The sequence below is a fragment of the Trachypithecus francoisi genome, unplaced genomic scaffold (genome assembly GCF_009764315.1).
Source record: "Trachypithecus francoisi isolate TF-2019V2 unplaced genomic scaffold, Tfra_2.0 Lachesis_group4, whole genome shotgun sequence".
In the NCBI taxonomy this organism is placed as follows: domain Eukaryota; kingdom Metazoa; phylum Chordata; class Mammalia; order Primates; family Cercopithecidae; genus Trachypithecus; species Trachypithecus francoisi.
In genome coordinates, this window is record NW_022681469.1 from 23,151,480 (window position 1) to 23,164,999 (window position 13,520).

Below are 13,520 nucleotides of genomic sequence, written 5' to 3' on the forward strand. Positions count from 1 at the left end.
CCTGACTCTTCAAGAAACTGCAGACGGATGAGAAAAGGTGTGAGAGAAGCAGGCTTGGGCAGGCATCTTCTATTTGAAATAAGGCAGAAGGCTGAGCATGGTGGCTCACACCTATAACACCAGCACTTTGGGGGGCCGAGGCAGGAGGATCACTTGAGCCCAGGAGCTTGAGACCAGCCTGGGCAACATGGTGAGACCTCCTCTCTATAAAAAGATAGCCACGTGTGGTGGCGCACGCATATAATTTCAGCTACTCAGGAGGCTGAGGTGGGAGGATCACTTGAGTTCGGGAGGTTGAGGCCTCATTGAGCCATGATTGCACCACACTGCACTTCGTCCTGGGCAACAGAACAAGATGCTGTCTCAAAAAAAGAAAGAAAGAGAGAGAGAGAGAGGAAGGAAGGAAGGAAGGAAGGAAGGAAGGAAAAGAAGAGAAGAGAAGAGAAGAGAAGAGAAGAGAAAAAAATATGGCAGCTCAACACCACCAACCTCACTACTCACTACCATCATCAAGGATTCGGGCTTCTTTTCTTTTCTTTTTTTTTTGGGTGGGGGGATGGAGTCTTGCTCTGTCTTCAGGCTGGAGTACAGTGGCACCATCTCAGTTCACTGCAACCTCAGCCTCCCAGGTTCAGCATTTCTCCTGCCTCGGCCTCCCAAGTAGCTAGGACTACAGGCACCACACCACCATGCCCAATTAATTTTTGCATTTATAGTAGAGACGGGGTTTCAGCATGTTGGCTTCTTTGAGAGTCTCAAGAAAGAATTGCCAGATAAAACACAGGATGCCCAGTTAAATCTGAATTTCAGATGAACAGTAAATAATTTTTCAGTATATAAGTATATCCCATGCAATATTTGGGATATACTTATACTAAGCAGTCATTCATTGTTCATTTGAAATTTTAATTTAACTGAGTATCCTGTATTTTTATGTGCTAAATCTGGCAACACTATCACATCATATTTCTGCCCAATCTCCATCCCTCCCCAATAGTTGGCTCTGCCCCCACTGGTCCCATACTGGTCATCAGAAGTGCAGCAGAATTCCTTTGTTACAGATGATGATTTGGAGGGGTCCATACCGTAAACACACAGGAATGATATAGATCTGCATTCAGCATTGAACAGCATCAGAGAGAAACCTCACCTGGAGTCACCTCCTGTCTGGCTGCTTCAGACCTTCTTGCCTAAGGTCACACTGAACACCTGAAAAATCAATACATTCATTTTATGCTCTTAAACAGGGACCGTTTTTTCCACAGGAGATAGTGACGTTTTTGAGAGCGGTCTCCCACTTGTGTACAGAGAAGTTTATGGAAAACACCCATCTGTCTAAGCCTCATCTGAAAATTGCACATTTACGCCAAATTCCTGAAGTCCTCCCTGTTCTAAATTCTCTGAGTCCGTGCACCCCCTGGCTCCCCAACCACGGTGCTGCCCAGGCCTGCTCAGTCCCAGGCCACCCAGGGGTCCCACTCCTGCCCCAGCTCCTTCTCTCATGGGGGTCCCCGTAGCAAACTGCTTCCCAGCTCTTCCTAAAGCATCTAACACTTCTCTACCTTCCCAGCCTTGCCCTCCCATTCAGAAGATGGGTTCTGCTTGGAGACCCTCACTGCAGTTGGGACCTCAAGTCTTCTCGTCCTCCCCTGGCCAAGTAGGTTTATCTCCTACTTCACCAGGAGCAACCAGTTAATATTAACACTCATTATCCCTGATAAGTAGTCACTTATCGGAATTTAGGCTGAAAAGAAATCACACGAATTCTGACGCAGTAAAGGCCAACATGTGAGCTTTACGCTGAGTCCTTTATGCACTTGGTAAAATTCACTTTTAAAGTAACACGAGCCCAAGACCACCCAGTCGTGCTTCTTTTTTCTTTTTCTTTTTCTAGACGGAGTCTCACTGTGTTGTCCAGGCTGGAGTGCAGTGGCATGATCTCGGCTCACTGCAACCTCTGCCTCCCGGGTTCAAGCGATTCTTCTGCCTCAGTCTCGCGAGAAGCCAGGACTACAGGTGAGTACCACCACGCCCGGCTAATTTTTGTATTTTTAGTAGAGACGGGGTTTCACCATATTGGCCAGGTTGGTCTTGAACTCCTGACCTTGTAATCCACCCGCCTCGGCCTCCCATAGTGCTGGGCTTACAGGCGTGAGCCACTACGTCCCGCCCCAGCCATGCTTCTAACACGATTATTCTTCCCTCTCACTGCCAAATCTTTACTCATTTTTTTGTATTGATTGCTGTTTTAACTGTGTTCTCTTTCCAAACAATTTGTCCATTTGAATTAATCGACCAGTAAAGTTCATGAAAAGTCAGTCCATCCTTTTATTCTTTTTTTTTTCTTTCTTTCTTTTTCAGACGGAGTCTCGCTCTGTCGCCCAGGCTGGAGTGCAGTGGAGCCATCTGGGCTCACTGCAAGCTCCGCCTCCCGGGTTCACGCCATTCTCCTGCCTCAGCCTCCCGAGTAGCTGGGACTACAGGCGCCCGCCACCGCACCTGACTAATTTTTTGTAGTTTTAGTGGAGACGGGGTTTCGTCGTATTAGCCAGGATGGTCTCGATCTCCTGACCTTGTGGTCCGCCTGCCTCAGCCTCCCAAAGTGCTGGGATTACAGGCTTGAGCCACCGCGCCCGGCCCCCTTTTATTCTTAAACTGATTCTCTGGTAAGATCTATCTAACTGATAGCTTGTATTTTTTTCTCTCACTCAGTCTCTTCCATTTTTGTTCTGCTCAAAGTACACCCACCCTTTCAAGATTCACTGGAATTTACATTTTGTAATCTAGCATACAAGGTCCTCTGAAGATACTTTTTTTTTCTTTTAAACAAATGAAGACTCTACCCTCTGAAGCATTTCATATTCTGGAAAACAGACACAAAATTATTTAGTCATTTCCCTAAAGTCAACATTGGTGAAAATTTCTGGGATTAAGAAAAACAATATGATAGGATTTGGTGGTAGAGAGGTTGCCTTTTATATTTTACTTGTGACTTTTCCCAGTGCCAAAATTCTATGACTCTATGATCAATATTCTCCCATGGCTCTCATGGCTGCTAATGGTTGTGTTTGGGGGACTTTTTCTTCTAACTGTAAGAGTCTCGAAGCTTAACTTTCCAAAGTGCTGGCTACATCCCTGGTGGGGGAAAAAAAAAAAAATCCTACCATGTAGTACCTATTTCTATTGTTTTATCAGAATGAAAAGAAGCCACATAATTAAGCCTGGACCCCAGGGAATACAGCTCAAAAAGATGCCTTCTGTGGTGCCATGACAGTGGATGACAAAGTAGATAAACAGCAGTCCTTCCTGTCCCCCAGATAGAAGGCCATATGAGTCGAGTCATGCTGCCGCATCTCCTGCCAGGCTACCCCCGGCCAATGTGCTTATATAATACTGGATAATAGTGAGTGAAAGTTTACATCCCGGCCGGGCACAGTGGCTCAAGCCTGTAATCCCAGCACTTTGGGAGGCCGAGACGGGTGGATCACGAGGTCAGGAGATTGAGACCATCCTGGCTAACACGGTGAAACCCCGTCTCTACTAAAAAATACAAAAATCTAGCCAGGCGAGGTGGCGGGCGCCTGTAGTCCCAGCTACTCGGGAAGCTGAGGCAGGAGAATAGTGTAAACCCGGGAGGCGGATCTTGCAGTGAGCTGAGATCCAGCCACTGCACTCCAGCCCGGGCGACAGAGCCAGACTCCGTCTCAAAGAAAAAAAGAAAGTTTACATCCCAGGGTCTCCCAGTGAGTCTGTCCTTTCGTTCATTCATGCAAACCCATCAATTGCATCTCTCACATGTCAGGTACTATGCAAGACACAGGAAACATAAAGGTCAATAAAACCCTGTCTGGACCCTCAAAGAACTGCAGACTGATGCATGAGACAGATCCACAAATAATAATGCATCTCAATGTAACTTTCAGTGTTGAACTAAAAGAGTGGGCTCTCTGTCGCAGCAACTCTCAACCAGGACCAATTTTGTGCCCCCCACCCCCGCCCCGGGACGTTTAGCTGTGTCTGCAGACATTTTTGATTGACACAGCTGGGGTGAGGGATGCTACTGGCTTCTAGTGGGTAGAAGCCAGGGATGCTATTAAACATCCTGCAGTGCATAGGACGGTCCCCCGCAACAAGGAATTATCTAGCCCCAGAAGTCGACAGTGCTGAAGTTGAGAACCCTCGTCTAGTGGGATGAAATATGATGTAGTCAGCTCTATCTGGTCATCTCTGGAATTTGGGCTGACTTGATGACTTTTGTTCTTTTCATAGTTGTGTCATTGATTGGCTTTTGCCCCTAAGCAAGTTACTTCACCTCACTTGACTTAAGTTTCCTCATCTATAAAATAGAGTTAGAGTCTCTGATCTCTAAATCCAATCTAGCCTAAGAAGCTATCGTTTTCTTGGGCCAATATTTATGCTTTCACTGAACCCTGCTTCTGAGAAGAGATGCCTTAACCAAAGGCTGTTTACTCCACTCCAGGTCAAGGAGATAAACTAGTTTCCTGTGTTGATCTGGAGTCTCACTCAGGAAGGGCAAGCGCGGACCTCTGCCCTGCCCGAGGACCCTGAGTCTTTGGAGTTTTCTCATCAGCAAACAGGAACTACTTAACTGCTCTGCCTCCCTGTGTCCGGAGGAAACCTTTGAGTCAATGAAGACATGGAAAATTACCCAGATGCTGTTCCTGTGACTAGGTCCAAACCACAAATGCCACTTTTCTCCCTTTGGAGGGCCCGTGGCAAGGACAGGGTGGGGAGACACTGTGCTGTTCCTGTGGTGTAGGCTGGTGGGCTGGGCTGGGGAGGGGTAGTGTCTCTTTATATGTCTTTGGGACAGCCTTAGGGAGGACCTTCGTCATTTCTCTCCCTGAGGACAAAAAACTTCGATTCTTAGCCACATATTTTAGGCTCTGGGGACTGGGTGGGGATCTGGTGCCCTCAAATTCTCATTCTCTCTCTCTCTTTCCCCCGCCGTGGCTTCAGGCTTAGTCACCAAACAGAAAGAGCTTTTCTGAGCCAGCCGGCTGGAGGACAAGAGCAGCTACAGAGACCAGTGGAAGCCAGGTCCCCACAGGACAGGAGGCACTCCTGCCTGGGCCTGAACAGAGGCCTCTTCAGAGGCTGCGGCGGTGCTGCTGTAACCAGAAAGGCAGAAAAAGGGAGACTGTGGCAGGGCTGGAGACGAGGGCAGGGCTGGTCTCGGCAGCGACACTGAGTTTGGTGTTACTGGGCTTTCTGTCTTGGCAGAAATGCATCAAGGACTGCAAATGGAGTATCTTTGTGTCCTCTCCCCTGCTGGACCAGTGCCCCCTGAGGTAGTAGATCCTGTGTGTGATGAACAAATGAACTGCTGTTAAAAAGAAAAAAAAAGAAGAAGAAGGAAAGAAAAGAAAAAAAAACCACAACCCAGAGACATTAAGTAACATGCCCAAGTTATTTAAACTGCTAGTCAAGGGGAACTTCTATCAAATTTGCTTCACTGAACTTATCAACAATAAAAGTTCCAAATCAGACAAATATTTCCCACTGTAGATGTTTTCATTGCTTGGGATTTTGGGGTTTTTTCTGGAGGCAGCAGGGTTGATATGATTTATATTAAGTAAAATGTGCAAATCTTAAGTACACTGCTTAATAACTTTTATATACATATATACCCAAGAAACATGTTCCCAGATGAAGATATAAAATGTTCCCATCATTCTAGAAAGTGTCCTCGAACCCTATTTTAGTCGATAGCCACTTCAAGAAATAACCAGGTTTTTTTCTACTTCTGTCACCATAGATTAGTTTTGCCTGTTCTTGAACTTCTTATTATCAACCTAATATTGTTTTCTTCAATATAATGTACTTGGGGTTCATCCACGTTGTGTCAGTAATTTGTCCTTTTTGATTGCTGTGTAGTATTTCACTGTATAAATATACCACATTCTTTTTATCCATTCTTCTGTTGATGGATATTTGGGTTATTTTCAGTTTTGGTTATTATAATATATTTATCCTAAAGATATGAATTGGATAGGGATAATTTTGTGTTAATTTGTCTCAAAACATGTGCCTATTTTAATTCCCCTTCAAACAAACTCTAATAAAAGTCATCCTCCCAAGCTCCCAGAAGTTGAGATAGAAAGAAGTGTTTATTAGATGACCTCAAAGATCCTTTCAGACATGAAATCCTCTAATCCAATGTCTTCTCTAAGAGCTGCTGTTAAGCACCTACTTGCATGAATTCTAACATTTTCTCTGAACTGTATAATACAGACAGTGGTTATTTTCATGTAGAAACAACCGCTGCATCTATAAATTCACCGACAAAGACTAGAGAACTTATTCAAGCAAAAAAAACATACTCCTATCACTTCACCAGATGGCACCTATTTCCAAATGAAAGACATTCTCCTGTTCTGCGCACTGGAAACAAGTTGGGAGTGACCGGAAGAAATGGTGGAATATAAATAAATATAGCTACTGCATTTCAATCCTTTTTTCCTCCGTGGAAAACAACGGTGGTTTCTTTCTTGAGATAGGTGGGAAAGAATGAAGCTCACAATGGACTATTCACCAGGCCTCCAAAGCATTTCTCAGAATTTTCAGATCCTGCAGTGAATTCCTGCCACCCATCGTATTCAGATTTTCATTTCATCTAATGCTAACTCTAATGAGTCTATTCCACACCTGGTGAGCTGAACTGCAGTGCACACTCCATCACACCGTCCAGCTTCTATTTAACCCAGACAAAGGCTCTTTTATACTATTCCTGGACATGAAAATAAAAGATTGGAAACAATCATTTAAAATGATATATTTATTTTTTTTAAAAAAAACCTTTTCCTTAAGATTTATTCAACACATATTCATTCAGCCACAAGGACTGAACTCCCCAAAGTCGGAATTACCACTATTGTAGTACCTAACATCTTGCATGGTGTCTAAAAAAGGAAAATTCAAAAGAAAATTTGCACAATGGCCCACGATGGCTGTAGTCAGACATGTAGTTAATAAAACCTAGGCCTATAAACTAAAGTTGACTTCTTGATGTGTAACTGGAGTTTGTTACACACTTCACTGACAGGTAGTGGTTATAAACCTGTTTATCAGCTGTAGAACAAAGATAGGATGCAAAGAGTTGCCCTCCACCAGACCCTAAGGCACCTAACCTTTCTCCTACACACTCCACCATATATTTACCTTATCTTAAATGGACAGTGTCACCGAGTACCAATCAGAATCACAAGAATTCAACTACTGCTTCCCTCCTTTCTCCCACCTTCTGTGACATGCCTGTCCCCCATTAGGAAATGTATCTATACTGTGCCTCCTGTAACCTACTTAGGGACACATTCTTAGTCTAGACTGAGTCTGTGTTCCTGGGCTTCCATCTTCAAGTGTGGCTCAGAATAAATCTAACAGTGATTTCTCTAAGTTCTAGTGCCTGTTATTTCACTTTTCAGCCAATGATGTATACCATCCAAACACTGAAGTCCTACCCTCATCACACCTAAGACTGCAACAAAAAAATATTATGGGCAGGGCGGTGAGGCACACAGATTCCATCCCATTCCCTTTCTGTCTTCTCTTATCCCTCTTGACTCAGCCCTGATCTCTCTTCTGCTCTCCCCTCCTCTTCTATCCCTCTTCCTACTTAGTCTCCTGTCTGCCAATCTCCAAGGCTCTTTATGAGTTCACAGAATAAAGAAAAGGGGGTGGGGGAGTGGGGAGAGGACACACAGATGTAGCTGTTACAACTAAACAGCCTTTATACTCAAGCCATTCAGATTCCTGTACCCCGCCTTTAGGTACTATTGGTTCCTCACCTTACCCCACATATACCCCAGGAAGACCTTATCTGCACTCCAGCAGGCCTAATGCACCATTACTTTCCCCAGCTCCTTCACATCAAGACCCAAACCTCCCTCATCCCACCCACTTAGCTTTACCAAGGTAGGGAATGAAATTCCTCCCTGGGATCCTAACGATCAGTGATAGTCCCTGAGCTGCCAATCTCTCATCCTCACAACAGGCAGGGGTGGTGCTTGTCTGTCATTATACTTGACTCCTTTCCCTTCCTTTCCCTAAGCTGGTCTCGCCCTTTTCTTAAAATGGCAACACCGTGTAGAACCAGCTCCTGACAGCCTCACCCACCCCAATCAGCCCCGGCCAGCCAGGGCTCTGGAGGCGTCATCTGAAAACCAGGGTATTTTTTTCTAACCTCTCCCCGCCCTCCACCCACCTCTTGTTCTTTCAAGAACAAATTCTTTCCCCGGCATTTCTAAATTAAGAGGAAAAGAAAAGGAGTTTCTTCCATTTTCGTCGTGGATGAAAATAAGCCAGTTGTCAGTTATTTACCCAAAATCTGATTCCGAAATGACCCAGTCTGAGACTGGATTTAAATTTTAAAGGCAAACCTAAAAAGAGTTTCTGAGATATTTTTTAAAAATTCACCAAAAGTGGCCAGGAGGTGAATTTGCTAAGCTGTGGTTATTGGCAAGAAGAACTGCAAAGACAGGAAATTCTCTGCATAACTAGCCCGTCTTCCCGAAGCCTGCCGGGAGCAGGAACAGGAGCTTCCAACTCCTCCCTGACTATTTCCCCTGAGTCTCTAGTCCAGGCACCCACTGGCTCTGGGCACAAGCCCACCAGCCTCTTACTGCAAATCACAGCATATGTTCACATCCATTCATCAAATCCCGTTTGGCACGAGTTGAGGCAAGAAGGTGGGATTAACTTGCAGAGACACCAACCACTCCTTCACTAAAGGCTGCATGATGTCCTCTCCTTCTATGTAATCCAGCCAGACAGCAGCCAAGATGCCCACCCCAGGGAACTTTCCATTCGGGAAAATTCCTTCTGGAATCACCTCCCGTTCCTCTGCCCCACCAACTCCACCTCTCTGACCCAACTCCCACCACACACAGACACAGTGTATTAGTCAGGGCAGGCTGGGTGCTGCAACAAACATCCCCAACATCTCAGTGAATTAACACAGAGGGTTTATTTGTCTCTCCTGTTTAACATTTGAGCAAATATTGCTATGATTTTGAGGTTTTTTTCCAAATTATACTTCTAGACTTCAAGGTCTTAATTTTTTGAGGAACTCTGACTTATCCATGTTTATGTAACAGAGATGTCCCTCTTTATAGTTTGCAGTGTAAAGAGCATACTTCAGGCAGGTCCCAGATGCAAGATTTGAGCCTTCAAAAGCTAGTAGCAGCTGGACATCCTATATTTTTATTTAATTCTATATTTTACAAAATTCCAACTCCTTTGCTTTTATATATCCAAAGATACTTACCTTTGGTAAGTAAGTAGGTAAGATAGGTAGGAAATGGGAAGAAAAAAATGCAAAGGAAATGAGAAGTCAGAGAGGGATCAAAACTTATTCAGTCCTATCCAGCTCTGCCAACAACAGTAGCAGGCTGGTAGCTGGGCGTGTAGTCAAGATAGGCAATACTCCCTGGAAACCACAGTAGTGACCCTCCAGGGCTAGTAGTCAAGAAACTATGCTAAAGATCCAAGCTCCTTTCCACAAGGACTCTTTCAGCTACTCCCCTGGGTGAGCAGACCCCAAGAGACCTGGATCAGAATGGGATTGAGCAAGTACCTCATGGATCCGGAACCATTTTTCCCTTCTCTCCTGCCTCAGTCAGGTGGATTTATCAGCTCCCCCTGTCCATCTATCCATCAGTCTACCCACCTCAAACCTCCTAGTAACTTCATTCTGGGAATCCAGTTGCCTGTCTGTACCACTGGCCACAGTTGGAGCCAGCCTGATGCCCATTCACAACAGATCTCCCTAGTTCCGAATCTCAGGGGAGGGTGTACATGCCTCTAGGAGATTGTGTTCCTGTTCACAATGATGCCCTCTTTCCATGCTGTGGAAGAAGTATACATCCCTGCCCTGCTGGACTCAGAAACAGCCCTGTGACTTACTTTAGCCATTAAAATAGGTTGGGGGCAGGGGAGATGGAAATGTGGAATGTGTGTCACTTCTGAGCAAAAATTATGAGAGCCAGAGCATGGTTTACTTGACCCTTTTTCCCTCTGTCATCATGACCAAGCAGTGCTTCATATAGAAGCTGCTGCATTAGCCCAAGTCCCAGAATGAGGATAACATGGAGGAAAGCCATAGCCAACCCAGGATGAATACGTTGCATGCATGAGAAATAAACCTCTACTGATTCTTGCTGTAAGCTCTTGGAACCTCAGGGTTATTTGTTAAAGTGGTAGAAGCTTGTAGGTCCTGACTGATGAAGTGAATGCCCTGCCCTCCCCTCCCAGAATGCTCTGGGACTCCCTGTGTACCTTACACCACCTTCTCCTCAGAGCTTTTCACACCCAAAGAGACTTCTCAAAGAAATCATTTTGCGTCTTTTCTCCAGGTCTGCTGTCTGCCTTCTTTAGCAAATAAGGAAGTCTCCACATCTGCCCTGGCACGCCCTTCTAGTTTGGCCTCTATAGAAACTGATCGCAGTTCCTTTTGCTAATGAAGGAAAAAACTGTAATCTCTGAGGGCACTGCCACCACCTATGTTTGTCCTGCTGTGGTTTGTGCATGGTAGACACCAGTGGATGTTTGTTATCTGAAGAGAACGGGGTAATTTTGAGGAAGAAATTGGTAGCATCATTAGTGAAGTTTAAAAGCCTGAGAGGGCCGGGCGTGGCGGCTCAAGCCTGTAATCCCAGCACTTTGGGAGGCCGAGGCGGGCGGATCACGAGGTCAGGAGATCGAGACCATCCTGGCTAACATGGTGAAACCCCGTCTCTACTAAAAAAAAAAAATACAAAAAACTAGCCAGGTGAGGTGGCGGGCGCCTGTAGTCCCAGCTACTCGGGAGGCTGAGGCAGGAGAATGGCGTAAACCCGGGAGGTGGAGCTTGCAGTGAGCTGAGATCCGGCCACTGCACTCCAGCCTGGGCGACAGAGCAAGACTCCATCTCAAAATAAATAAATAAATAAATAAATAAAAGCCTGAGAGGTGGGTGGGACCATCTCGAATGTGTTCCATCTAAATCTCTACCCATACTGTGTCCCTGTTTTAGCAACCTCCCTCAAACCCCTCCCCGCCAAAAAAAAAAAAAAAAAAAAAAGAAGCACCTGTCAGCAAAGCGTGTAACTCAGTTATTTTTAAACTGAAAATACAAAGATCCACGGCTTTGGGACAGGTCAAATAAAACTGCAATTTTTATCTCCCTGTCCTCCCCTAGACAAAGCACTTGCATTTGGAGTGGACATTACACAGGCATTCGGTCTATGCAAAGCCCAGAAGCTGAACTGATTGCACTGCAGCTGCTTTAGGGACACCTAAACACGCCTTCAGAGGCTCCACCAGGGCAGTTGGTGTTTGCATCAGAGGAAAGACCTGGCCCACTTTGCTCAATTGGCCCGTCCATTGGTGGTCCAGCATTTACTTTCCTGAATCACTGGTCTGGCTAGCGGGGCTGCAGCAACAACTCGATATTCAAGCCTTACATAGACAGAGGAACTGAATTGCCCCAATGATTCTTTGATCTGGCACAGAACCTGCTATACACAGTGGACTCCACATTGCAGGTGGATGTTCCGGCCTGGCCCGGCAGAGGCGTGCACGTATCACCGAGGCATTTGTGCTGGCAACCCTTGAGGGCCGGATGACTTTTCTGCTTTGGAGGCTGGCATCATAATTACAGCTGTGTTTGTGTTGTCATACCCAATTACCTCACTTACAGCCTTAAAATAGAATCAAGCCAAAGGTGCTGGCTGCACAGACCAAGAGGGAGGCTTCACAGGACTCAGAACCTGGGACTCAGCCAGAGGGGAGGGCTTGAAGCTAGACACAAGCGTCCTAATTGTTAAAAACCCAGGACTCCTTTTCCTCTCCTCGTGAGGGAAACAGAACAGTGCCGCAAGACTGTAAATGAACGAACAGGAGCATGATGGAGACAGAACTTCAGGCTCATCTTGTTTCTAGTTTGGAAACATTCATTTACCCATGAATGAAGTCAACCAAAGAGGGGATCTTAGATGTCCTGTTAGCTGAGGGAGAAAACCCAGAAGAGTTCTGTCCCTGTGTCCGTATGTCCCTCCAATGACGGAAATACTCCAATCCACAAGTGACTCTTCTCTCCAAAAGAATTTCTGTTGTTTGCCATCCCCAGAGCTGCAGGCCACAGCAGAGAACCCAGTGCAGAAGAGAGCCCTCCAATTACAGAGCAAGAGCCATTCCCCAGGCGGTCAGGGAAAGAACAGCCGCTTATCTCCAAGGGTAAGGAGGAAGCAAGCCTCTGTAGAAACCAAGTCATAGCAATGCTCAGCACTTGCCTCACTCTCAAGCTTTCTCCACAGAAACTGTAAGCCCCTCTCCTGAGCTCTCCATCTAGCCTGGGGACACTTCTCAATTTTTTTTTCTTTTTTTGGAGACAGTCTCTCTCTGTCTCTCAGGCTTGAATGCAGTGGTGGGAACACAGCTCACTGCAGCCTCCATCTCCCAGGCTCAAGCGATCCTCTCCAATCAGCCTCCCAAGTAGCTAGAACCACAGGCATATGCCACCACACCCTGTTAATTCTTTTTATGTTTTGTAGAGAAGAGGTCTCACTATATTGCCGAAGCTGGTCTCAAACTCCTGGGCTCAAGCGATCCTCCTGCCTTGGCCTCCCAAAGTGCTAGGATCGTAGGCTTGAGCCACCACCTCTGGCCAGAACTTCTTGTCTGCTCCCTCTCTCCCACTCCATCTCCTCCTCTCAGACATCGGCACATTTCTGATTTTATGTCCTCAGTCTTTCTCAAATCCATTTCTTCTCTCCTTACCACTGGTTCCTGCCCTGATTCAGGTCTTTATCATCTGTCCCTGGAGCTTGGCATCTTCTTGACTGGTCTCTGCCCTGTCAAATCCACCCTCCACAGCACAGCCAACCATAAAGCCGAGCCCCCCACCCACCTGCTGGGACTCTCCAGGACTCCCAGTGACCAGTAGGGTGCAGTGCACATGTTAGCCCATGACTCCACCAGGCCCTCCCCTCCCAGCCCACCAGCCAGCCTCCCACTGCTTCCTGGATCCTACCTGATCTTCCAGCAAGGCCAAACGGCATGAGGTTCTGCACCTACATCGGGATGTCTCTCCCCTCAGTGCTGTTTTTCAGGCTGTCTACTCCCTCATCATTCCTTCTCCCACAACCTAGTGAAATCCAATGCATTTCTAAACACTTAATTCAGATTTCAACCCCTCCAAGAAGCCTTCCCTAACACCTCTCTCCCGCTCATTTTCTACATGAGAATCCTCCAGCATTAAATACAACATCATGTGTTCTGGATATCTGCAGAGGAGTCTATTTCCCCCATTGTTATGAAGATTCTTGACAGCAGGGGATATATCTTATTTGATGTGGTGTATATCCACTGCTGGCACAGAGGAGATTTTCAAAACCCAGATGAATGAATGCATGAATGAAGGAGTAAAGGACAAACGAAGTGGTATTGACTGAGCCATTTTGTGTTAGAGCCTAGAGAGAGCAGACTCTTCTCCCACATTACCATGAAAAGGGCCCAGACCA